We start from the raw sequence: 6122 nt of genomic DNA, 5'->3' as shown, positions 1-6122 counted from the left end.
TTGAAAGATTTCTTATTTACATAAAATCCTAGAAAATGCAAACTAACCTATAGTGACAGAAAGCAGATCAATGATTGCCTTATATGATAGGCAGTCTCTAAATGGCTCCCTGTGATTGCTGCATCCTAGTATTTACACCCTTGTGTAATTCCTTCCCCTAGAGAATAGGCTAGACCTAGTGACTCACTATAAATGAACAAAATATGGCAAAAATGATGAGATTTCACTTCTGAGATTAGGTTATAAAGAGATGGTAACTTCCAGCTTGCTTACTTTCTCTACCATGCTCTCTGTCTCTCTCTCTGTGTCTCTCTCTCTCTCTCTGCCTCTCTCTCTCTCTCTCATGAAATCAGCTGCCATGTTGAGCTGCCCTAAGGAGAGGACATATGGCAAGGAACTCAGTGAGGCCTCCAGACAAGAGCTAATAAGAATCTGAAGTCTCTGGTTCAACAGCTTATGAGGAACTGAATCCTGTCAAAACCATGTAAGTGAGCTTGGATGTGGATCTTCCCCTGGTCCAGCTGTCAGATGAGACCACAGCCCTGGACAACACATTGGTTACAACCTTGGGAGAGACCTTTTGGCAGAGGCACTCAGGCAAGTTGTGCCCAGATTCCTGACCTGCAGAAAATGAGAGATGATAAATTGTTGTTTTAAGCTGGTTAGTGGTAGGGTTATTTGTTACACAACAATAAATAACTAATACATTTGTAGCTTGGGGGTGGAGGGCAGGTGTGAGAGGCAGGAGAGGAGGATTGCAAATGGGCACAAAGAAACTTTGAGGAGTGATGGATACGTTCATTATCTTAAGTGTTATGATGGTTTCATGGATGTATAAATATGTCAAAACTTGTTAATTTATACACTTCCAAAATGTGCCATTCATTATATGCAAATTAAATTTCAATGAAGCTGTTTTTTTTTAAAGGTTGCTGTGAGGTCAACCAAGAAGAGGACTAAGAATTCATCAGTGGATTTGGGTAACATGGAAATCATCAATTTAGGACAACTTACCATCTGGATTTACCCAGGACTGAGGTGGTTCCTGGCATGTGGGACTTTCCGTTTTAAAATCTGAGAAAGTTCCAGACATATAGAGAGTTGATTCCCCTACTGATAACGCTAACAAGAATGATAGGGGCACCCATTATGGAAGTCACTGCCAACCTTGTCGAAGGCTGTCTCAGTGAAATGATGGGGACAGAAGGCTCTTGGAATAGTTCAGGAGTGATGGCAGAAGAACCAGGGAAACTGATATAGACAACTCTTTTGAGGAGTTTTGTTGCAGCAGCAAGGAGGGAATTGTGTAGCCGCAGCAGAAGCTGTAAGTCAAGGGAGAGGTAAGTTCTAAGGTGGGAGTCACTGCAGCCTGTTTGTGTGCTAATGGAAGTCCATACTCTAGTGGAGAGGAAACTTTTGGTGATACTGCACCACACAGGAAAGAGACCCTTGCCAGAGAAATGCCTTCCAGTAGGTGAGACTTGCTTGTTAAAGCAGAGTTTCCACAAGTGGCCTGAGGCTCCCTGCCAGGCCACAGGGGCTCCCCCAATGGGCCAGGGTGACCCAAGAATGCAAAGTCTTTCTTCAATTCCTACAGTCAAGTGACTCATGCTTCTTTCTATAGATTCTCGTATTTTGGAACAACTAAGAGTTACTTACTAGTAACCTAGTGAGTGAGTCAGGGAAGTTTGGTAAAAAGTGCTATTCATAAACTGAAATGACCCAGGACTCTGACTGTGTCCTTTACTAAGAAGTCTGGCTGCCATGCAACACTTAGCAATGTTATCAAACTCTTCCCCTGCATGCACACTTGCAGATGGTTAGAATTTCACAATTTTCGGAAAGATGTGTGGTCAGTACATCAGTGTTACCCTGAACTGACTGTGTTTTTTCATTACTGATGGCCTCGCTATTTTTATTACAAAGGTCTCTTTTAGTACAGCTTTAACATTATCCACTTAGCTTTTTGTGGGTTGTTAGGTTAATTTCACAGTCTATAGTGATCCAGATTTGCATCAATAATTTTTAACTTATAATTTTCCTATAATAGGCTCCAAGACCACAGAAGTTTGGTGTTCAGATATGAATCACTCCCATCCCTATTGTTTATGGAGGAACATGTCATGTGTGAAGGCTGCTTGTGAATATGGGCTATGTTACTAAGTAAAATAAAACTGAGTTATTTTTCAGTTTTTAGGAAATTGTTTATAGTAGAAAAATCTATTAGGCATGTTCACATTTTTCTAAAGTAACTAAAAAGTGAATCATTTCTATTGCTAGCAACATAATAAATTCAACTTGTTTTATTTCTTCCTTTTCTTGAGTTTTTTTCCCTAATGGCAACTCGAGGGCAAGGGAGAGCACAAAGCTATGTATCCTGCCTGTGGATGTCACAATCGAAAGGTTCAGGAGCCCCAGTTATAGAGGGCTTTTTCAGGGCTTCTCAGAACAGGCCTTTGTGCCAGCACAGGCAGAGTTTACAGCTCCCCAAACCATGCCAGCTATAATTCCAAGCTGGCCCCCATGAGCATCCACAGGTCATTCATTCTTCTTAAGGACCAGCCCAGAGAACACTGGCTTTGCTGCACAGAAGCAACATCCCACTTTTCTGGACTGTGTCTTCCCTTTTTTTTCTTTTCTCCTTTGGCTTCTCTCTCTTCCTTGCCCCCAAGATTTACTGTTCTAACTATAGCTTCTAACAAGTGTGCAGCTAGAGTGAGGAGGCTGTGGTCCAGCTGTCTTCAGACACATGGATATTCTCCAACCATCTTGCTGGAATCATGGGGCCCTGAGCACACTCACTGAGTGAGGATAGCTTCTCCTGAGTCATGGCTGGGGGAGGGGCAAAGACAGGGGAAGCTTCTCACTCCCACAGCAAAGCTGAGCCTAAGAGAGCATGCAAGCTATCCTCAGATCTGGGAGGACTGCTCTGGTTCAACAGGAAATCGGGAATTAGGTCCTATTTTCTCATTCTTGGCAGAGACTGCCAGAAGTCTACTCAATATCTATTCCCTCCTCCTTCTTCTTATTAATGTAACTCTCATTTGAGCCTCATTTGGCTCAGAGTAAGCACCCACCACAAGCGAGCTACTGCTGTGTCATTTAATCCCTGCAACAACTCATTGCACAGAAGAGCTCATACTTGTGCTCAGTGATTTACCTGAGATCTCACACCCAACAGGTGGCAGATCCGGGATTCAAACCCAAGTCTGTCTGATTTAGAGATTTATCCTCTTCCTCTCCACCTCTTGTCTCCCTAAGAAGAAAGAATCCACACACAGAGATGGGAGTTTTAGAAAGCACCTCTGAGACCCAGGCTTATCTCTAGCAATAAGATCACCGCACAGAGCAGGTGGCAGGCTCTCCCTAAGGCTGCCCAAAGTTTCATTCCCCTCTCCCAGTGAGTGCATGGCCCAGAGTTTGGTGCATAGTACAGGCCCAATAGGGAAGGAAGAAATGGAAGAGAGGAGAGATGAAGGGAAAATAGGAGAGAGAGAGAGAGAGACAGAAAGAAGATATTAAACACTCATGTCCTCAGGTACCTGCCCCAGCCCCAGGCTGCAGGCAAAAGGGCTTTATCATTTAGAACTTGGATTCAGTCAACAATAACAGAGATAGAACTTAAATGTGTAAGAGTTTATTTTTATTTTCCCCCCCACAACCACAGAGATAGGTAGTGGTATTGTATTAGTGGTTCAAAGATATCAGATCTGCAGTCTTTTCTCTTGGCCTTTCCCTCATGGTCACAAAATGGCTGCTGCAGCTCTAGTCATCATGATTTAGGCAGGAAGAAAGGAAAGCAAAAATTTCTTAGAAACCTTTCATTTATGTCTTATTGGCCAGAACTAGGCTGGGAAATGTAAGGTTTTCGTTTCATTTTGTTTTTAGGGAGGTTTTTTTGTTCTGTCATCCCCTTCCCTGCCTTCTTCTTTACTTCTCAATCCCAGGGAATGATATCTAAAGTACAAAGGAGGCTCAGCTCACAGAGGTTATCTCAGGAGAAAGGACAAAATAGGTCCTGCTGAAATTATGAAGACTTCTAGAAAATGTATGCAAACCCCAGTTGTAGATTTGACTTCCAGGGCACAGGTCTACCCCCACTGACCCACTGGACTTTCTATGTTTCTGGGCCCCAGAATGCACAAAGAGGGCAGGAATTAACTACAATCATCAAGGAACAAATCCTAAATCAGTTGGGATGCTTTCAGCTACAAGTAACAGGAAGCCTCAACTCAGAGTAGCTTTAGCATGTAAGGGAGTCCAGAGATGGGAAGACAGGACTCCAGGCAGGTACTTCCATACTCCAACTTTTCTCTCTGTGGTTTTCTGTGAACTGCCCCTCTCTATGTGTTCGCCAGTAACAAGATGGCCACAGAAGCTTCCATGCATCACAGCTGGGTGAAGAAGAGAAACCATCTCTTCCTAGGGCTATTTATTAAAAGTGAGGAAACCTTTCCCAAAAGTTCCCCTGCAGACATCCCCTCTTGTCCCATTGTGGCCTCTCCACGTGGCCAGGGCTTCCTCATACCATAGAGTCTGCATTCCAAGGGCAAGTGCTGAGAGAAAGAGAGAGAGAGAGATGGAGAGAAAGAGGCAGAGACAGAGAAAGAGATAGGGAGAAACCAGATGGAAGTCGTATCTCCTTTCATGACCCAGTCTCAGCCATGTAGTGTTGCTTCTATCATATTCTATCCCTTGAAGCATCCACAAGGTCCCACCCAGCTTCAAGGAGAGGGGAAATGTAATCTAACTTACTGGGGCAGTGGCAAGTTCTGGAAAAGCACATGAGAACTGATTGACCATGGCCCCTCTCAGAAAATACAAAGTGCTACATCAGGACATCCAGTCAGTTTTTGTGCAGTACCCCCTGCACCACCACCCTCCACTGCCCCCTGCTCTTATCCATATCCAGGCTTTACCCAGCAGGATCTGAACCACCTGCAGAACCCCGCTGCAAGCTTGCTGGGAAATGTTGTTTATAGCAGTTGGAATGGGAGGTGGATGAGACAGCTTACAGCATCCACCAAGGCTGAGAAAAAAGAAAGAGGGAGTAAATAAATGACTAGGAAGTGGCCAACAGGGTCAGCTACAGATCCTTACCTTTTCTCATTTCTACTTGGTAACTTTTCCTGTAACATTCAACAAATATTTATTGGGTATCTCCCATGTTCCAGGCAACTGTACTTTAAACAAGACAGATAAGCATTTTAGAATCTATGGAAGACAATCTTAAACAAAGAATTTTTTTAAGATTTTATTTATTTATTTGAGAGAGAGAGAGAGCACACCCACGTGCACGCCCATGAGAGGGGGGAGGGGCAGAGGGAGAGAATCCCAAGCAGACTCACTGCTTATCCTAGAGCCCAATGTGGGGCTTGATCTCATGACCCCAAGATCATGACCTGAACCAAAATCAAGAGTCAGTCGCTTAACTGACTGAGCCACCCAGGCGCCCTTAAACAAAGAATTATTATAAATAATTATGTATTTGCGATCATAATGCAGGCTTTAAAAAGAAGTGGCATATTCTGTACATCCTATTCCCACATGTCTATCTTATTAACCAGCCTGATAGGAAACTTCAGGCACTGGGGACTAGCCTGAGTCTTCCTCCATAGACCTCTGCAGTCATCCCAGGACAAAGCTCTTTTAGGTGCTCGGGTATTACTCAGAGTAGTAACTGCTCAGAGTTACATAGTAGAGATTAGTAAAGGTAGGTACGTGTTCAAATAAATGCAGAATTCTGAAGCAGGCTAGTATCAACAATATCTGGATAAACTTGGCATTAACTGAAGCAAAATGGAGACGTTGACCTGGAGATGAGAAAAGTTCAGTTCCAGAAACACTCCAGGTACACAGACAACAGTAGGCAGTGTGGTCTCGCTGGAGACAGAAATGTGAAATTCCAGAGCCCGGCGCACCTCAACCATTGTTTCAGGAGAGGTAGATGTTAGAGTCCTCAACATCAGCCGTGGCTGGAACTTTCGCTCCCAAGGAAAACCTGCCATTCATTCCAGGAAAATGTGTGTGCTGACAAGGGGATGGGTGACCATGATCAGACCGAGTGTCTGGAAACAATTACACCCATATTGATTGACACCAAAGGCGCTCTTGTGACCTGT

General features: G+C 43.9%; 1 long non-coding RNA gene across 1 annotated transcript; it reads left to right on the top strand.

Moving 5' to 3' along the window:
• The first annotated feature begins 409 nt into the window (after nucleotides 1-409).
• LOC118003209 lies at nucleotides 410-2306 on the top strand. The gene is made up of 3 exons (XR_004677288.1): nucleotides 410-484; nucleotides 929-980; nucleotides 2051-2306. It is a non-coding gene; the product is annotated as an uncharacterized LOC118003209 (long non-coding RNA).
• Nucleotides 2307-6122: the final 3816 nt, after the last annotated feature.

This window comes from Mirounga leonina, unplaced genomic scaffold, assembly GCF_011800145.1.
Source record: "Mirounga leonina isolate KUSES-001 unplaced genomic scaffold, KU_Mleo_1.0 Mir_91, whole genome shotgun sequence".
NCBI lineage: Eukaryota > Metazoa > Chordata > Mammalia > Carnivora > Phocidae > Mirounga > Mirounga leonina.
This window is presented reverse-complemented; position numbering and strand designations above follow the sequence as displayed.